The sequence below is a fragment of the Rhinolophus sinicus genome, chromosome 17 (assembly GCF_057876585.1).
Source record: "Rhinolophus sinicus isolate RSI-liver-muscle chromosome 17, RSI-T2T, whole genome shotgun sequence".
Taxonomy (NCBI): domain Eukaryota; kingdom Metazoa; phylum Chordata; class Mammalia; order Chiroptera; family Rhinolophidae; genus Rhinolophus; species Rhinolophus sinicus.
The window spans coordinates 22,762,975-22,784,628 of NC_142517.1; the positions used below are offsets into that span (position 1 = coordinate 22,762,975).

The following is a 21,654-nucleotide window of genomic DNA, read 5'->3' on the forward strand; positions in this document are numbered from 1 at the left end:
ATAAAAAGTTGAATTTCTAGACCTCTAAAGTACTGTTCTCACTCCTTCATTATTCAAAAGGTTGGACAAGTAAGTTCGTGAACTTTCCACCATGTAAGCACACCGTGGAAATTTAGAGAACTTATTTGTCCGGCCTTCATAAGTAATTATTTTCCCATTTAGTTTCATTATCTTAATAACTTTGGAAATATTATTTTAGAATGATTTTCACATGAGGCAATTAGGATATTTTCTGCATTATAAAATTAGCCATAAAACATGGAAAACAAAGAACCCAAAACAACGTACTAAACATGAACCCAAGTTCTGCCTAAAGTTACTGTTGTCTAAAATTAAAACCACAGAGAGATATGCAGAATGTTTAATAAGTGTAAAGTGATTATTGGGTAGGTTCCCTTGAGATAGACAGTCCAAAGCCTACTGTCGCAAGTCACTTAGAAATACTTCTGTTTTGGCACAGCAAACCTTCAGATTCCCCACAAACATCCTTAATAAAACATTCAATATACTGAAATAGCGAATCATTTCACCAAAAAAATCAACTCGTAGAATGGATCCATCAGAGGAGGCCTGAGGACAAACATTCCCTTCATGTTAAAGAAGAGGTGACAAGCCCAGAGCCACTCCATACTTGATTATTGATAGGACTGAAGCTGGTGAACACTCCTTAGTTCCTAGTTCCATGTCATAATTTCATATCTAAGTTAAGAGAGTTTCTTTTATTTTCATACACTTTGCCTAAAAAGAGCATTTTCTGGCAGATATTTTCAGAATAAAACCCTGACAGATATAATGCATAATAATAGATAAGATATTATTACATAAATAATATATCTATATAGAAATATCTGAACTTGAAATCTGTGTCTTCTGCTTTTAGCGACCAACTCAATCATATAAGGATATTATCTTTTCTGAATTATGACATGTAGAAATTATAATAAATCGCACCACCAAAGTTATAACCACTATCTTTGGCCAATCTCATCCTACCTTCCTTAGAAATCTCTACAGATTTTTCTGAAGTACTATTTCACTTTAGAATGAAACTTAGTGCATTCTTCATATCTTATTGTCCTATGTTACGCTCTTATCCCTAATCACTGCCATTATATAAATCTTGGTCTTGTGATTTGAAGTTTTCAAAATATCAAATATCAGAGGATTCCCTTTTAATTCTTTTTTTTTTTTTTTTTACTTAAAAATATCACTGATTTATATCCTTGAAACAAATGGGACATGTATGAATATTAGCTGTCACTTGCTTAGGAAAAAAGTCAAAGTTTGTCTTTTCTAAATATTATCTTACTTAATACTGGAAATTGAGGGGTCAAATAAAACATAACTGATAGAAACAATGTTTTCCTCCCATTCATTTCAAAACAAGGCGTTATCTAGGGGTCATATGTTTATAACAGAAACAAGCCACACTGATGCTGACTATATTTGCCAAAAATCTATCAATTACTATAGGTTTGAAATAAGATGATCAATTTATTTTAATAATGGCTTTGCTATTATAGAGTTAGAGAAAGGAAACTGGACAATTCTCATAATGATGACAGTGGCCATCATATACCACATACCCACTATGAGTTATCGAAGACTTTAAACTAGAGTGTAACATGATTGAATTCACCTTTTTATGACATTTATTCTGGCTGCTTTAGTGGAGAATAGATGGGGGAGTAGGGGTGGAGTGGCTCTAGATAAGTGGGCAAAGAAGTTAGAAGGTTGCTGTTATAATCTGGGCATGACTTATTAATACTTTCAACCAGAATGCAGTAGTGAAAATGGACAGAAGCAGATGTAGTTGGTAGGTTTGGACAATGAACTGTGGGAAAGAAAATTGAGGATGACTCAGATTTTTGGCAAGAGCAGGAGGTAGACCCCAGTGCCTTCTATTAAAAGAGTGGATCTAGAGAGAAACCGATTTGTACATGGTGGAACAGAATGGAAAAGAAGACTAATATTTTGGCCACCTGTCTTTGTAGATTTAAAAATACTAATTCTATAGATCATGGCAAACAAGATGTCCTTTGAAATACCATAACTTCTACTTTACCAACCATAAAATTTCCTTGATAATAAAGATCATAGCTCTGCATTTCTGCTGCACTGTGTTGAGGTGCTTCATGAATAATTCTCATATCTTCTATATTCTTGGTCCCTACCAGCTCCTTTTGCAGAAATCATTAATAACAATCATGTGTCACTTACTTTGACATCTTTCTACCCTGTGAACCTCTCTAGTGAATGTCCTCCCCTTTCTTCCACAGCTAAGTTCCTCAAAAAAAGGACATGAACCTGGTTCATATGAACTCTTCCATTTATTTTTAATTCTACTGTGCCACTGAGTGGATGCTTCTACTTGCACTACATTACTGAAACTCACCTCACAAAGGTCCCCAGTTAACTCCTAATAGCAATACCTCATGGATTTTTTTGGTCAGCTCCTTTACTGACCCTTCCTCCTCCTCTTAAATGTTATTTTTATGCACATTGCTACCCCTGATTTTTTTTTTTCCTGTCAACATTTTACCTTGAGGGATCTATTTATTACCTGCTGATGACCAACAAATTGCTATTTCAAATCCACTCCTGTATTCTGACCTGTACATTCACATATGCGGCTGGCTACTTGGCGTCTTCACCTGGCAGCCCTGTACACACTTCAAGCAACACATGGCTAAACACTAAGCTCCTTACCTTTACTCCCAAACCTCGCCTCATATTCTTATTGGTGGATAGTATCACCATCTACCCATTAACTCAAGATAAATGCTTGGGAATCAATCCATGCTACTGCATTTTCCACATCCTCCAAATATTGTCACTGACACAGTTTAATCAATACTACTTCCTTAGAATATCCTGCCTCAAAGCCTTATGGCTCCATCCCCACCACTCTGGCCTTATTTCATGTCTTAATATTACCTAAAATGAATCATTTTAATTTCCCTTATTGTGCTTTTCCCGTTTGTCCACTGCACTGCTGCCAAAGGTCTCTATCTAAAATGTGCAGCTCAGAAAAGAAATCAATGGAGGATCAGGTCCAAGATGGCAGATTAGCAAGCAATAGTGTTACTCCCAGCTCCTAGCCTGGTACTTCCTGAATAGTCCCCGCACTACAATGCCACTGGAATGATTTTCAAATACAAAAGACAGGAGAGGCATTTTGGAAATACATTGCATGGGGCTCAGTGCTTCACTGAATTTCCCTTGAAATCATAGATAAGTAACTTAAGGTTTTAGGCTTCAGCTTTCTCAACTTTAAAAATAAAAGGAAGATGGACAAAAAAAACAAACAAAAAAAAACAAACAAAAAATGTGCAGCTCAGTTGCACTCCTGCTGAAAACCCTTTAAAAGTTCTTCACTACCTAAACAAAAATGTTTAAGGACTTTAGCATGGCTTCTGATGGTTTCTAAGATTTGTTTTTTAGCTCCTTATCTTCATTCTTATTTCTCACCGAAGTTTGTCTCCATGTTTTAGCAGTAGCATGTATCAGATCTGTTGTTTCATGCTTTTTTTTTTTCCTCCTCTCTAACTGCTTCATTTCAGAAATATGTCCCTATCTCTGCCCATGAATAATCCTGTTACTTTCCATTCAGATTTCACTGGAGCTTTCACACTTAAATGAATGTTTCCTCATGGTCCTGGTGGAAGGAGTTCTTCTTGGTTATTTTACCCCTGTTTGTACAAAGTTCTCATATAGCAACTCTAATACTTTATGGAACTCATTGATTCACCTGTACCCTCACTATACTGGTCTTGTCTTGATAAACCTATGAATATGATTGGTGTTCAATAAGTGATTGTTACTATTCAAGACTGAAGAAGAATAAATTAATTACAGAATAAATGATTTATACCAAAGCCCTACTAAAGAAACCTAATACTTATAAGTAACTACTAAAATACTTCATTATTTTCTAATCCCATTTAAAAGTAGAGCCCAAGAAAATAATATAACTATATTACATACACAGCCTAGTATAAAAAGAACAGTGTCAACATAGGACAAATCTATTAGGTCAACTATTGACAGACATAAGCCATTTCATGGACTTTGACTACAGCCAAACTTGAGAAAACAATTCCAAGTTAAACTTTGAACTTCAGAATTTAGGGAGAAAGAAAGCAATCAAAATAAACTGCATATTCAGTTTAAATTCAGTCGTCACTATTTCTAGACACAGCTTAAACATTTGTTAGCTGTCTTGTTTCTTATTGCCAAAATTAACCGTAGGTAAGGCATATGGATCACTGAAGGTCTTCAGCAAAGAGTGATTTTTTTAAAAAAACACATGTAATGGTATTCATGTGGTTGAGTTAGAACTACACATATCCAGCGGGACAGATGGAAATGATTTGTTCTGGAAACCATGATGGTTTCATTATTTTATCATTTTTACCTACAACAATAATCCAAATGCAGTGCATATGAGGATTCTCAGACCCTAAAATACACCGAGACTTATTTGAATCAGAATGCCATCATGTTATAGCTATGAAATTTGGATCTGAAGTTTTCACACTATTTATTTTGTACCTTTATATTAATTACATGTCTCCTACTATGCAGCATTAATGTATTTTAAAAGGTAAAATAATTTACTAAAAACAAACATTTAATCTTAATAGATTAAGTGCAAATAAAACTTCCTTAAAAGTCTAGTAGTTCATTTGATAGTAGTTTGTAATTTGTTTGTCATTTGTGCATATCTTGCTTTCTATATTTTATATTTATTGCCATAGTATAAAATAAAACACTCACTTGTAGGATATGGGTCTTCATTTCCTTGTTATCACCTCACCTAACTCATCCTATTTATTTATTTGGAGTATACCAAATAAATGTGGAATGATGAAAAACAAATATTGGTGTTATAGCTATATTACTGTAACTACTGGAAGGAAATAAAATGGTAAAGAGCATTATGGTATGAAGTTTCAATGACCAAATGTATGCTACCATTTGGTTCACACATTTTATTTCAGCCACGCCTTAAAGATTTTCCAAGGGAAAATACTAGGTGTGAAATATGAGAATGAAAGAGAAAAAAGTTTTCTATATATTCAAAAAAGGGCTTAAGAAAAGGAAATAATTGAGAAATACTTTCAGAAGTACTATATAAATATTTAAAAAAAAAATTACCTCCTCTCAAACAGAGTATTAGTGAAGAGACGGCTAAATAATTCACTTAAAGGAGATATAAAAAACAGGAAACAATTATTCTGTGATTAAAGATATCACAATCTTATAAATATAGTTTCAAATGTGGTACTCGCCTCAAAAATGTCATTTAATCTATTTTATATTCTCTCCTTTAAGATGAAAGAGGGCAAACTTATCCTTCCACATTTCTTGTGAATTAGTTTTCAAAACCAGTTTTAATAAAAACATTCTTAAAATGATGGTTCACATAGACTATTTCATTTAATTTTTTCAACAGCCCACCAGGGTACGAATTATTAGCCTCATTTTACTGATGATTAATGAGGCTCAGAGAAGTTAAGAAACTTGCCTAGAGATAGCCTGCCACACACTTCAGAGCTGGAATTTGAATTCCCATTTGTTCTCTCCAGATTTAACTTTTATTTTTTTTTTTTAATGCTGCATGGCAGTTGCTTTAAAATCCTTATATCAAAATGTCATAAGAATGAACATAAATACTTTGCATTCATAGTTTTAGTTAGCTTTTATTGATCAACATAATCATTCTCATTTGATATGTAAGGCAGTATTTATAAAACATGTAAAGACTGCCATTTAATAAACCTAGTTATACGAATTTATCAGATATATCACATTCTTCCTATGTGATAGGAAAGATAAGAAAGCTCTGAAAGGAGTTCTTTATTATTTCATTGTTGTTGTTGGGTTGCTGTAGAAAGGGACATTCCCAGTAATTAAATAGCAATCAGGCACTTAAAGACAGGCTGATCTCAGTACTGTATTTACATAAAGCAGACAAAGATTGTATTTTCCATTCTGTGGTCTGGACACCTGGTGCACAAACTCCAGCAAGAGGGTCAGCATAATTGAAACCATCCTTAATGTGCCTGTCATGTAAACAAGACTTTGAATTCGGAAAACTCTATGTAACAAAAGAAATAAATGTGTTTTGTTTTTTTCACATTACTATTAGGAGTGCCAATGTTTCTGTCTTTAGTTGCATGGTTTTTGTGACCATTTCCATAACTTGTAAATAACATTCCTCACTTAATAAAAGTACTTTGCATTAACAAGACCTAATTACGTTATGCAAAAGCCATGGGGATAATTATAGTTCATCCAGACATTCTTAATGTATATTAGTGGAAACATGTTATACAGGCCTGATGAGAAACTCACATATCATTATCCAATCTCAACAGCTGCTCAGTTCAGTCTTGCTATAATCAAATCTAAGTTATCATCCCATCATTTCTAACGTGCCATGTTCTTCCACATTTCTACTGATTTAAAGATACATTTTAAGTCATCAGATCTAAGGCTTTGTACTTTAACTAAATGTGTTTCACTAAACCAAACATGTCATTTTTCTAACATAATTTAAGATTGCACTATATACATATTCACGGTTTAATTTAACTAGCATATATTTGCTATCTACTATGTCCTCAGAGTTAATGGAACTAGGGAGGCTATGGGTTTTAAAGAACCAGCTATATATTAATTAGCAGACAAATCCCACCAGGGAGAAAATAATTTCACTTACTGTATATGTCCTATTTCCATACCTCGATTTGCCCAGTTTACTTAAAATGTCAAAGTTTCAACTTATACTTATACTTATTAAGTGATACGGGAAACATGGCTTTTTAGAGCAATATTAAATCTTTACTAAAATTAATTTAGCACTTTGTCCAGCTGGATTTCCCTTATCCAAAGAACTGGTATTTCCACCATTTCCGTTGGAACTTTCCTCCAATAACTGAACAAATTCATTGCTAGATAGATTTTCCTGCTATTCAGTTCATCTTCTTCCTGATGCTTATTAAGCTAGAGACAGATACTTTAGATCTGTAGGGTCAAAAATTAATTTTGCTTTGTTTTAACAATCTGGGAGAGTCAACAGTCATTTGTAAATTTTCCATGAATAATAAGCTTGTTCTTATCTGTGAACTGTCAACGTTACTGTAGCCGTTTTTGAATGATGGCAATATTACTGCTTTTGAGAAGCAATGGAAAAATTATAAAAGAGTAGTCAAAACAGTCAATCTTTTTTATATGTGTCAGGAAACTTCCATTCTCCCTCCCTGGGGGAAAAAATTGCAGGTGAACCAAAATCCTACCTTTGCATAAGAACCAAAAGATACATCCCACCACTAAAAGGAGTTGTAAAAGGATAGGAAAACAAACCAATCAAACCAAACACAAATGCACACATATTCTTATTCAGCTTAATTAATATTTTCATTGATGACCCACCAATCAATTCCTTTACAACTTTCAAAACACCGGACAAAGTTTAACTATTCTCACTTTAATATATGCCTATAATTCTTAATTGGGAAATGTTTTATATTAATCATAAATATTTTGGCTTCTTCATATCAAACCTATATGAAATTCACTTTATTTTATGTATCAAATTGCTATACTACTCAATGTACTTCACCAAAAGATTTACCCAGTTGTTATGCACCAAAACTTAGCTTCAGAAGTTATTTTTAATCCTCACTTTCCATTTTGTAATTTTTGCTGTTTTATTTAAATGATAAGTTATGTTTTCTAAATACTTAAACATTCTGTATTATGATTTCTACAGAGTAGGGAAAATGGCGATGAAAAATAAAAAGAAAAGAAAAGAGAAAGAAAATTTAACTAAGAAACAGAAAACATTTCCCTCTAACTACATACTATTTAAAAGTCAGTGGGAGTTAATCTTTACCTGATTTTTAAAAAAATATTGAAAGCGTTCTTACATATGGTTGTATTTGAACTCAGTAAATAAACTTGAAGAAGAACACCTAATTACATATTTCAGCCTAGTCTTCCAATCAAAGATTCTAGTTCATGAAATAACTTTGAAGAAATTCCAAAATCAAACACCAAGAGATTTGAAAAGCATTAATGGATGATTTTATGTAACGTGGTATTATACAAGAATTGCAATTTGTAAAAAAAAAAAAAAAAAAAAAAAAAAAAGCAACCCTGTGGCTGCAACAAATTATAGCATAAAATCTATTTCTTTCTTTCTTTATCCTTATCACTGTTCCAGTACTTTATTTTACTGAAATGCAGAAACTGTATCATTCTCTCAGGTGGTGAAAACAGAGATTGGTAACAAGACTACTTTAAAGAGCTATGAGTGATCAGAAAGAGGTAACATAGGCCATGGAGATCAGATCAGTGGAGTTAAGCCATCGTAGTATGAAAATACTGGAGAAGAACTCGGGAGTATTTTATACTTCTCTCTCTGAATGCCGTAATAATTGTTCCTTAGAATACCTCTGTGTTGTAGATAGAATGGTTATAATGGATGAAAATTAAGAACTTACTTTGTGGCAAGACAGAAAGCTAAGCTAAACTCTTATCTTCTGATAACTAATCAGTCCTTTTTTCTGCTTACTTTAACGTCATTCTCCCTACTGTGAATATCATAAATGAATGGGAACTAATAAATGTAACTCCAGATACTTTTAGGATGGCTGTCCCTCTCTTTTTAATATTGTGAAAATGTATCCATTAAAAGGACGGCTACATCTTAGATCAAATCATTTTAAGACCATATAAATACTACCCACTGTAACTGAAATCCATGTGAAAACCATCTTATTAGATGAAATTTTTATTCTAATTAATATACTTTCATTTGAATGCTGCTATTGTACTGTATTTCCAAATGGCAGTCTTAACTTAAACATAGCGTACAATATGATTAATGGAAGTAAGGTAATTTCTCTGAAAGTTGGAATAATTTTAAGTAAATTATTGATCTAACAGTAACATATTAATTATAATACTATGGTTGTCATCTAAACTTTGTTACCTTTTCTCTGCAGGAACTGATGGGGGTCTTTTGTTTTGACCTTAACAAGGGTTAGACTTTCTTCTTGGAGGAGTAGCTTTTTCAGTAGCTAATGAAAAAATATTCTTAGGGCAGAACACCTGGAAACCAGGCTTCAAAGATTCTACATCAACACTATTTGATGTTTTACATCTGGTAAATTGTTGCTAGCAGGTCTAATGGGAGTTCAAGAGGCTATTTCAGTCCTTAAACATTTAAATACTTCCCATGCATCATAAAAATGGGGAAAAGTGTCTCTCAAAACCCTCATTCCCAGAGAGCTTTTTAAGTAATGAATATTGTTAAAAGTGCAAAGGAGACTTACATGTGCACTTGAGAAGAACTCTAGTATTACCCTTTCCTTCGCTGAGGTCTAGTAGAATTAAAAGGACACATGAAGCTTTCAAACTCTTTAAAATGTATTTACCTTTCTTCAAAATTTAAAAATATACCTATATTCTGATGCTGTCTAGAAGAGAATTTAAAGTGAAGATTTTGGTGACGGGAAGACAGTTAAAGAGAAAAGGAATATATTTTCCTGGTTAGAGCCTAAAAGGAGTGGGGGTTCATCTATCTTGTGTTATTTCTGGTTCGGAATTTTTTTTTTCAAAATATGGTAATTTGTGGATACAATATAAGATGTATCTGTTACGCTTCTATGAAATTCAAGCCTTCCAGAGAGGTCATTGCTCAAATCCAGAAAAAAGTTCTTGCCCGAGAAGTTTTTAACAGTTCCGTGGCTAATGAAATCAACTGTTAAGTGCTCTTTGGAACTCAACAAATAATTCCTAAGGATTAACAATTGAGAACATTCTGTCAGTGAAATACAAACTCTCTGGATTACTCACCAATGTAAACAATCTCAAAGTCTTTTTAAATGTACTTTTTCAAATGTTTTGCCTAAGTGTTCTCTCATTTCTATTCCTGCTGCCTTAGCTCAAGTAGCTCCCCATGGCTCCCATCCCTAATTTCTTCCCATTCTAATGTGTCCAGAATATTGCTTCTTTCACAAGCATATGCTTCAGATTTTGAAATGGCTCCTGAAGTATAAACAGTATTAAAGGCCTGTCAGGTGGTGGTGCCAAAGCATCTCTGACATCTTTATCTCTGTAACTATCATAGACTCTCATTGCTAGCCATTTGATAGCTACTTGTCATGTCACTTTTCATGCAGTACCTTCCATTTCTGCCTGATGGTGACCCCCTAAACGCTTCAAGGTCTGCTTAAACGGCTCTTCCAGGAAGTCCTTCCTGCATCCCTCTAATACAGAACCTAATACATGTGGGATTGCATTAACATTTACTTATATATAGTTCTATCTAAAACTTTTAGAAGGGAAAAAGTGTGTCTTGGTTATAGATGTATCCACCATAATGCCTGACTCAGACCTTTGTACATACAACAAAACTGCATTATCTGATTTAGGGTTGGGACTCTTCTTTTTGAGGACACAGATAGACGACATTTACCAGATTTACTTGAACATGTTATGCTCATGTGGCTGAGTTCTGAAGAGCAAAATATGGATGGGATTGATCATTCCACTTTCACGTCAGGACCATGAAATCCTTCTATGTGTAAACTCATAATTTGAGGCTGTGAGAGTTGATATTAGTGAAACTGCAAGAAGAACCCAAGTCCTTGAATTAATGAGCAGAAAACTACCCAAGGCACACTGCACTGGACTATGCTCTAAATTCTGAACTTCTAAGATGCTGGGATTTTATCTATTACATCAGTGAATGTAGGCTTACTAGCACAGTTCTGCTGACTGGTCAGCCAGTTATTACAGTGGAGAATAATAAATAATGCCATCACGGGGTGTGGATGGATTTGCCTGAATGACCCTACCTTGACTCACATGGCCATCTTGTCTTTTCTCCAGTGCTGAACCCATCCCCATGCTGCTGCTTGGATCTAACGGTTTCTCCATTTAGACATTATTACACTCCTGGGATTTGTTACATCTGTATGGGATTGGTCTCCAGACCTTCTGGCTAGAACTGAATCCATTTGGCTAGACTTATTAATTCTTAGCCATATGTCCCAATCATTCCCATCACTCAAGGCTAAGCAGATGTTTTACTCTTCAATAATGTTTATTCTCAATACATTCAGATTGTTTTAACTTGGTTTTGTACTTCTATAATATTCATTTGGTAATGCTTTATACTCTGAATGAGTCTTAACATTCTGCCTTTTTTTTAAAAGATTGAAAAACAATAGTTAGTTAACCCTCTCTAATGCCACTCAGCTACTGGTGAGCAGGAATTATGTCAGATGTTTCTTTGTGCATCCCAGAGTGGCTGGAAAGAGATGAGGGATGTAAGGAGTCTGTTTCTGGGTTTCCATGTGGCAACATGTAGCATCCCTTCCCTTAAAACAAGGTAAAATTTTTATGTTAATCCCAAAGAGTTAATCCAGATCAATAGTTATTATTTGCAACATTCTTTTAAAACGACATATAGTATCATTATAAGTGATAGTCACATTTTCTATAAAATGAAGTGAACTAAAATGATACAAGAACTTGAGAGAGGCAACTTTGTCTTAGTTATTTTTGCCTGCTTGTGTCTAGCAAGAGAGGGGAAGATTAAATGCTCCAGAATTTATGGTGAATGCAATTTTCCCTATTTAAAACATTGAATCCCACAGGCTTCAAGGCATTAAAGAAGGTCAATCTCCCAAATTGTTCTAAAATATTAATATTATTTTGAAATTACATGATTTATTTATTTATTTAGTTTTAATAAAAGTTTATTGGGGTGACAATGGTTAGTAAAGTTACACAGGTTTCAAGTGTACAATTCTGTAATACATCGTCTATATAGCACATTGCTTGTTCACCACCCAGAGTTACATCTCCTTCTATCAACATATTACACATTCTGATTCTTCCTTTTTAATGCTGTGTCCTGGGATTTTCAAAGCACAGAATTCATTTAGTCCTGACCTATTTCCAAGTATTTCAGTATCTTATACAAATGAAATATGAAATACAACATTCCATAATATATATGTGTATCTATCAATATGTGTGTGTGAATCAAGCGTCAATGCTGCCTTTCTCCATTTCTGTTTATAACTATTCATTTTTAATCACCCATTGAATAATTAACTTGATTTAGTAAATTTATAACAGTGATTAAAAGGTTAATAACATTTAGTAAGCATTGATCGTTTTTGCTATCCACAGGAGAAAAGAATTCTCAATGTTGATTAAGGTGTTCTAAACTGAGATGATTTGGGCCATATTCTTGTGACATTTTCCCCTATGTAATTTCTGATGCATAAATAGTACACATGACTATTGATTGTAAAAATCTTCTACATTGTGTTGTGATACCCTGCCTTCAAGAGCATATGAAATCTGATCTTACTGATTTACATGTGACTGACAAGAAATATTGATTGAGAAGATGAGAACAATAAGAAAGCCAATTATCAGTGTGCGTATAAGATATCAGAATTTAACATAGATAAAAATGGATGTTAAAGAATACTATATTTAGTTTTGAGATTTAAGTGTTTACCTCTTCTTTGTTGAAGATATTTTACAGAAATGAGAGTGACATTTCTGCTGACAGGAAGAGTATGTCAGCAATGCAGAACAGTGTAGGAGAAACTTACAGCAACTAGAAATGGCGATACAAGTGGAGGAATGAGAGAAAGATTGTGCGTAGATCTGAAGGCAAGCAGGAATTTCACTATAAAGTAACTAATTAGGAAATAGGAACGCAGAAACTGGCTTCCAGAAAGAAAGGTAAGAGAAGCCAGAAAAAACAAATTAAAGCAACGGAAGGGCCAGAAGAAAATCATAGAGATACTTTTGTGCTCTTAGAGGAAAGACAAACCAGTAAATACAAATATTCCTATTCCACAGAAATATAAATACAAGAAAGAATAGACTTCCTTGGAAACAAGTAAACAAACAACAGCACCTCAAAATGTCTAAGGTAGATACATCTTGGAGTAATCTGAGAATCAGAAACTATGAATAGTTTTATAAAATAAAAGATAAAAACTAAAAGGCTAGAAAAAAACAGAAAATATCATAATGCCAACGTATTACTTTTGAAAGCGAAAAAGTCTTGATAACTCTGGCTATGGTTGCTCTATATCTAATGTCATTCTTGATTTAAAAAAAGGTGGGAGTGGAGCTGGGAATATGCAAATATCCAGATAAAAAAGGCAAAAAAAAAAATAAACAAATGGAATCTAGTTATAAAAAAATATATCCTGACAAGACGGGCTAACTGATCTATGATGTAACATCTATGGATGAATGAAATATAAAAGATGACGTAAATGATGCTAAAATTTAGTAAATCAATAAATATAAACTGTATGCTTTTTCACCCAGAATTTTTTTTTTCCTAGTTATTCCATGAAGTAAAAACAGTAATTCCACTAGTGACTGGCAGATGTAAAAAATAAAAAAAAATGACAAAATGAAATAGAGATTTACTTAAGGTTTTAATTTCTTAATGTTTTAATGACTTGTCTTCCTAATTTCAAAACTGTGACAGTAAATTCACAACCCTACACAACAATCCCACACAATAAAAACAAGAATTTCAGTTAAATTAAAAATTTGGAATTTTGATTATTAAATTAAAAAAACTTTTGAAAAATATAATCTGAAACATATCTCTCAGTCACTTTATAAACTCATGCATAGTCTAGAACTGAGCATGTGGCTGCCTGGTCAGTTCTCTTCCGAAGGGCCATTTCTTTAGCTATGTAGGATAGACATTATGTTTTACCACCTGAACCATTCTCATCACCACCTTCTCTTGCCTAACACAGGTAGACCCTTCCACTTCCCACATCCAGAAAAACTCAAGCACAGATTCAATTCCATGACACACTTCTCTCCTAGATTTGGCCTTCTCCTATTTGCTAGAGGCTTTCCATAACAACTCCATACCTTCATAATTCTCATCAAAAACCTGACAAAGCCCATACAGCCTTCACTCTAAGTAACTTCCCTGACTTATTACTTAGGGAAAATATCACATTTAAACTATACCTGTGTCCACCATTCCCTTCCTTCCAGCACTGGGACCTGCAACAATGTCATCTCTGCATGCATTTTCTCTTTAGACTATATTCATGGTCAATTTTCTCCCCACACTCACTAACAAGATAATCCTTCTTTAACTATGAATCTCTTCCTAATTAGCAACTCTCCTTGTCCTATTTCAACAAATATTCTGTTCTTATAATCAACTGCGAATTCTCCCTGAAAGAGGGAGATCTCAATAGTTTAGCTTTTCAGTTTTGAACATAATAGATTTCCCTGACTAATCCATCTAAAAATAGCACCTCTATCCTTTTAATTTTTTTCTTCTTAGTAGTTATTACCTCCTAATATTGTATCACATATTCATTTGTTAATTTGTTTAGCATCTCTCATTTCTAGATTATAAACTCTTTGGCAGATTTTTTTTAAAATGTCTGTATTCTTATCACACAGAATAATGACCAAATATAGCACTCAATAAATGTTAAATGGGTATATAAAGCTATCTAACCTGTAAGTATTTTTTTTTTTTAACTTCAAAAGTTGGTGTGGTAACTGCTGGATGCTCCCCCAAAACTCTTTTGCCCCTTCTTCCTAATTATGTGGCTTTCCAGGTAGAAATTAAATCTCCCAGTTTCTATTGCATCCAATTGTGACTCTTTATAATTTAGATGTAGAAGAGAACAGATGTATCACATATAATTTTTTAGACTGTCTTCAACTCAAACACGGGCATTTGTCCCTGAACATAAGCTCTTTTCTCTTCCTTTGTGAGCTCAGCTTTGCTCGCAACCCAACCAATGCAAGGCAGAAGGAACTTCGGTTCCTGAGTGACCAGCAAAACGACCCTGTTAGCATAGATAGGCTAGCTTGTAATATGAGAGAAATAAACTTTTTTTATTCAAGAAACTTAGTTGTAGAATTGTTTTCTTGTAGCCCCTAAGCCTTTAACACACTCAGCTTCCATGATTCTTTCTGCTGTTTCTTTATCTCCTTTGGAACTTCTCTTCCCCTATCTGCTCCTTAAATATTGATTTTTCTCAAAGGTTCTTTTCTGGTCAAATACTGTTCCTTTATCCCCAGTTTTATTGAGATATAATTGACATAAAATCAATGTTTAATGTGTACAACATACTGATTTAATAATATATGTATATATTGTGAAATGATTATCACAATATGTTTAGTTAATATCTATCACCTCACGTATTTACAACTTTTTTCTTGTAATGAGAACTTTGAAGATTTACTGTCTTAACAACTTTCAAATATTATGTTAGTGTATAGTTCAAATATACAATATTATTGTATGTTATTGACTATAGTCATCATGCTGTACATCACACCCCTAGAATTTATTTATCTTATAACTGGAAGTTTGTACCTCTTGATCATTTTCACCCATTTCCTGCAAACCCACCCCTGCCTCTGGCAACCACTCATCTGTTTTCTGATTCTATGCAGTTGGTAGTTTTAGATTCCACATATAATTGAGATCATAGGGTATTTGTCTTTCTTTATCTGACTAACTTCACTTAGCATGATGCCCTCAACATTCATCCATGTTGACTCAATTGGCAGGATTTCTTTTTTTTTTTTTTTTTTATGGCTGAATCATCAACTACTAGTCTTACTGTAATCTAGTGATCCTTGAATTTTTTAGTCAATGACAAGTTTAAGAACTTAATGAGGAATTTATATACACATAAATATTGTACATAAACATCGGAAGTTTACAGACACTGAAAAATTGTTTTTGTATCTTTTTGGTAACTATAGTGGCCAGATTAAGAAATTTCTTGAGACTAGGAATTATTGTCATGGTTCAACTACCACTCTTGCCCCAGGATATTTTTCTGTCTAGGTAAAGACAACATCAGACCTTTTGACAGTCTTATTAGGCCCTTCAAATGGTTCCCTAGGGCCCTTAGGACAGTGTCCAAATTAGGCCTTTCAGGAGTGAGCCAGTACTTATCCCTATAGCTTCTTCTGAGCTATTCACCACCCCTAGCATTGTTTACTCCACCCAATTTGAATGTTTTGCAGTTCCTCAAACTCAGCAAGAGCTCACTTTCACAACATTATATATACTCTTCCTCTGCCTGTAACATTCCCCAACCTCACTTGGATATCTCCATTCCTCAAACATGCTTCAGCCTGAAACAAAAACACTCTCAATAAATATGTGACATTTCCCAGGATGCCTGGGTATGATCATACTGTATTTACTCTTTCCTCATTGCTGTTTAACTCCTAGGTTCTACCTTCCCTGTAATCAGGCATTATCTGCCTTTTTCACTTACACATTTTCATTAATACCTGTCACAGTCCCTGATATGTAGTAGGTTCTTCATACACTTTTCTTTAATACAGATTAGCCACACTTTCCTCAGCTATAAAAAAAAAAAAAAAATGGATATTTAATTTGCTGGGTAAAAATTTGAAAAAAAAATGTGGTGTAGGAATAAATTGTATCTCCTCATGCATGATTCTCAACTGTTTTGAGGAACATTAATTTTTCAGTTGGAAAAAAAAATATCACCCCTCTAAATTCCCGTAGTGCTTTATAACTTTGTCAACGTCACATGTGAGACTAAGCTCTCAGTCGGTAGGTTGTGTTCATGTTTTCATCCCTCATCATGCAGCACAGTTCTTTGCACATCTTAGAATAACTCCACAGTATATTACATGACAAAAGCTTGGTTTAAATTACTGTAAATAATTAGGGGGAATAAAAAAAAAATCTATGTTTACTTGCTTTGTATTCAAAAAGAAACTCGGTGCAGGTACCTATATAGCAAGGATTAGAGTCGGGATGGCAAAAATAAATAAAGAAGGCCAAAAAGTCAGTAAGAAAAAGACATTAGACTTAATAAGGAACTGGCCAAGGTATAAGGAAGCAATCAACTGAAGAGGGCATTTGAATCATTAATAAATAAAGATGTATTCACATTAAAAGATGTGTGACATATTATAGTCTCTATATAGCTAAATTCTTCACTGCTCATCTAGTTTCAGATATTCATTAGATAAATGAATGGCTGGGTTCATTAGAAATACATATATGTATATAATGCATATATGTGTATATATATATATATATATATATATGAAATTAAAAACCTGTAATGTACTCTTTTACTCAATGGATTGATTTAAAACATTAGACGATATTAAAGGTTGGAAATGATATGAGCAAAACGACATTCTAGTAACTACTGATGGAAGCAAACACTTGCACAGTACCCTGGAAGAGTAATTTCACTATTTAGGAGAGTAATTTGAAGAGTCGTAAAATTTAGACCACTCATATCTCATGACATAGCAAGTCTACTTTTGGATATATACCCTAAGAAAAATGCAATATATGATCACAAGGGAACATATACAATGATGTTCTTTGCAATGTTGTTTGAAATAACACTTGGAAACAACTTAAATGCTTCTAAAATGTACAGTGCAGATGCTCTTGGTGTTCTCATATATTCTTGACAATCATATTTCCCTTATATTGAGGGTATTTTACAGCAAGCACCTATCATTTTGTGCCAGAGGGTGTTCCCTAACCAAGAACATGCTTGGACTGCCACAAGTAGAGCTGGAATTTTAGAGTTAATTGTCACAGGAGTCACCCTCAACAAATGCCAGATGGGTGCTGTGAATACATCCTTGAGTGATACAACTCTGAAATGGCTTTCAATATAAGTCAGATGGTAAGAAATGCGTAGATGTGTTCAAGGAAATGATTACAAACAGAAATACAGTTGACCCTTTCAGTACACATAGTTCGGGGCACCAACCCTGCACAGTTGAAAATCCACATATAACTTATGACTCCCCCAAAACATAACTACATCAGTTGTCCTCCGGTATCTGCAGGAAATTCGTTCTCAGACCTCTCGTGGATACCAGCATCCATGGAGGCTCAAGTCCCATATGTAAAAGGATGAACATCAATGCATACAGTTGGCTCTCCATATCTGCGGACCCCACCATGGATCAAACACAGTGCAGGTATTTACTGAAAAATATCTATGTATAAGTGGACCTGCACAGTTCAAACCCATGTTGTTCAAGAGTCAACTAACTTAGAAATAGAATCATTTTTCCATACAGCTTAAATGTGTGGGGAGAGACAGGTATAAAGATGGCAAATTTTCTTTTTCTGTTTTTATTTTGGGCAACTAGGTAGATGATAAACTGAAATAAAAATTATTTCTGATAGGGAAATGATTCAGATTTGGACATGTTGAACAAGAATTGCCTGTGGCTAATTGGATATACAGGTTTAAAATCTGGAGATAAGAAATGGGCTAGAGGTTGGCTAAAAATGGTATCTGAGGTCACAGTGATGGATGAGATAAACAAAGGAGAAAGGATAGTAAGAGAAGAAATGGCAGCCCAGGAAAGAGCACGAAAGTTCACGATCGTTTCAGAAATGAGCAAAAGATAGTCTTATAAATGGCAATGAAAGAGAGAAGTCACATGGTGGAGGGAAACTTTTAAGTAATTGAAAGCATTGCCTAAGGTAATGCAGTAAGTGAGTCAGAATTTGAACCCATGTTTTCGATTTTGAGAGCCCATGGTTTGGGAAACACTTGTCAAGATGGCATTGCAAACGTCTGGTTTGAGCCTCTTGCCTTTGCTTTCAACATGTAAGAATAATAGATAAAATATTTAACAAGATAGTGTAACGGTGATATCAAAAACAAAGTAAGCACTTCTGGGGACCAGTGATAACACAGAAACAGGAAGTGAGCTGCAGTGTACTGCTGGTTTCTAGAATGAGAGTCAAGAAATTGCCTATATCTGCGAGATAACTGGGGTGCTACATTTACCCCACAGGGACTGAAAATCAGCGTTAGGTTTACATACAGAAATCTGAGATAACAGGAAGTTGCATAACTGACTACCCCCTTGGAGCCATGTCTTACATAGAACTGCTTACATAGGCAGGCCAGAGCAGCATCCATTATCTGGGGGTCAGCACCTGTGAAAAACTGCTGTTTGACTTGGTGACTAGATCTATGATATCCCCATTATCAGACATTATCAGCTTGGGGTACAGAATATGCAGGCCACTTCTGTGACTACAGCATTGGGGTGGGGCTAGCCAAGAGAGAGACAACATTTTTTAATCCTTCTCACTCAAGTTGCGCCTGAAACCCAAAATTCCAAGACATGTGAAATTATTAAAAAAAAAAAAAAAACAAGAAAGAAAGAAAAAAATATGCCAGCAAATTAAAAAAAAAAACCACAATGAAGTTATTCCAGATGACATGAAAATAATAGATTAATTTAAGAATTTCACAGTAAGCATGTTAGCATTCCTAAAGAGACAAAGTCAGAAATAGCATCAGTACAATTTACAAGAAAGTCAGTAGAGATAAAACAATGAAAGTGGCTACGAGAAAAGAATCAGAATTCCCAGGAAAATATGTTAGTCAAAAAAATTCTGAAATGGACACAGTCAAAACAAGACTTAGTAAATTGGAAGATATTCCTGAGCAATTAACCAAAAATGCAACCCAGAAAAATATATAAATTAGTGTGAAAGAAAATTTAAGAAATATGTGTAATCATATAGATTCTGTCCTATATTTTGATAAAATAAATTATCTCTAAAAGCAAATTGATGAATGTAATTTAAACAAGAATACAGATAATATGTCATTTTTCCTCAATAGAGAAGCCATAATTTCACTGCAACAGATATCTACTGCTGCAAGGGTACAGAAAAAATGGAAAATTTAGTGACCATGAGAATTAAGGAAGTAAGTCAAAGAGTGTCATAACCCTAGCATATGTCCCGGCCACTCAATCACCCTCTCTGTGAACTCATAAATGTAAACACTCTCTCTCTCTCTCTCTCTCTCTCTCTCTCTCTCTCTCTCTCTCTCTCTCTCTCTCTCTCTCTCTCTCGGCATAATAAAGTAATATAAGGGAAGGACAATGATTGCCAATGTTTTAGATATAAATAAGAGAGACAAGCCTATATTAATTTGTGAACATATTTTCATTGTTTCATAACCTAATACATAATTTCAACTTCTGTGGAAAATTCAACTTATATAAAAATATATGACTTCTTAAAACTGTGGTTATAAAATAATGCTGAGATTGATTTCAGTTTTTAAAAGATGCCTTCACTTCCGCAAACAATAAGTAAAGATGAACAGAAAAGACTGAAGATAGTTGAAGATTAAATGCTAGGAAAATTAAACAGTAGATCTTTTTTTTCCTTTTGTTTTTCACAATTTATGTTCTTCCATTAGAGGGAACTCCATTCTTTTCCAGCCCCTCCTCATAGCACAGTGATTTCCTGAGTTGTGGTTAGACTATAACCAAGGAAAATAATGAAGTTCCTTTAATTTCTGGCTTCTGGATTGGTTTGGAGGGGATAGGTAATGGGTGAACATTTCTTTCTTTCTTTTTTTTTTTTTTACAATCTTGATATCAAAGGGAGACATTTTCAAAAGGTTGATCTGTTGACTAAGTCTTTCATAAATCCTCAGGCACACCTTAACTTGACTTAATAAGACATATTAAAAGAAAAACACAAACACTAGAAATCTCTTTTTTTGACTATTCATATCAAACTCATAAAGAAGACCTTATTAAAAAATCACTTTGGCGATTTTGAAGAGGACATAATTTTAAAACCTCAAAAGATTCATGAAAATGAAAACTTCAACGTTTTCTCTCAAAAAAGGCTTTAGCTTTCCTTTAGCAGTAATAAACAGATAGGAAATGTGCATGTGGGCAAAAAAAAAAGAATGAATGTAACAGGTGACAAACATAATCAACTCATTCTCTTAGAAAAAGATTTGTCAGTCACATTTTACGATTGTTGAAAGAAGCTTGTATGAAATCATAGGAATAGCTCAAAAATAATTTTCCTTCTACATAGTTTTGGTACTAAAGTCAAGGCTATCACTTAGTTTTACAGCAACTGACAGTTTTCCACAAATCTTCGAAAAACAAAAGCTAAGGAATGCCTCAAAATTGCCTTATAAGCAAAAACACATTCATTCTTCCTTAAAAGCTTTCCTTCCTTTATTGTAAAGTTTTATGGCTTCACTATTATTCCTATATATTTTTTCATTTATTAATTTACTTTGGAAAACAGAAACTATAAATCTAAAAATATAAAGCACTTACTTTAGTAAATTTTATTTTTAAAATGATTATTCAAAACTTGTATTACAGAGCTGTTTTTTTTTAAAAAAAAGTTTAAATGAATGTGAAACACAACAATGCAGAAGACCTCTGTATTATATCAAATCAGCAGCATGGAAGGTACATTTTTCATTTGGTGACACCATGTTAAGAAAACTGCTTTTTAAACAAAGTCAACGACAGCAATAATATTTTGGCACTTATTAAACACTGGAATACTGAATTTGCAGTTCTTGAAGAAGAATCCTATAACGTTTCTATGAATACTCCCTTAGGCTCTGTTTTGTTTTGTTTTTAACAAGCAGCACATTTAAAATAAGATTATAAGTATGGCTAAATGAGGAATTAAGCACAATTTACACTGTGAGGTAGTTTGTTTTTTTCCAGAAAAGTAAGCCTACTAACCTCGAAGATATTTGCTCTGTA

General features: G+C 33.8%; 1 protein-coding gene across 34 annotated transcripts in view; it reads right to left on the minus strand.

Moving 5' to 3' along the window:
* LOC109447544 (uncharacterized) overlaps positions 1 to 21,654 on the minus strand; it is a 661,414-nt gene that overhangs the window by 481,596 nt on the left and 158,164 nt on the right. The window lies entirely within an intron of this gene.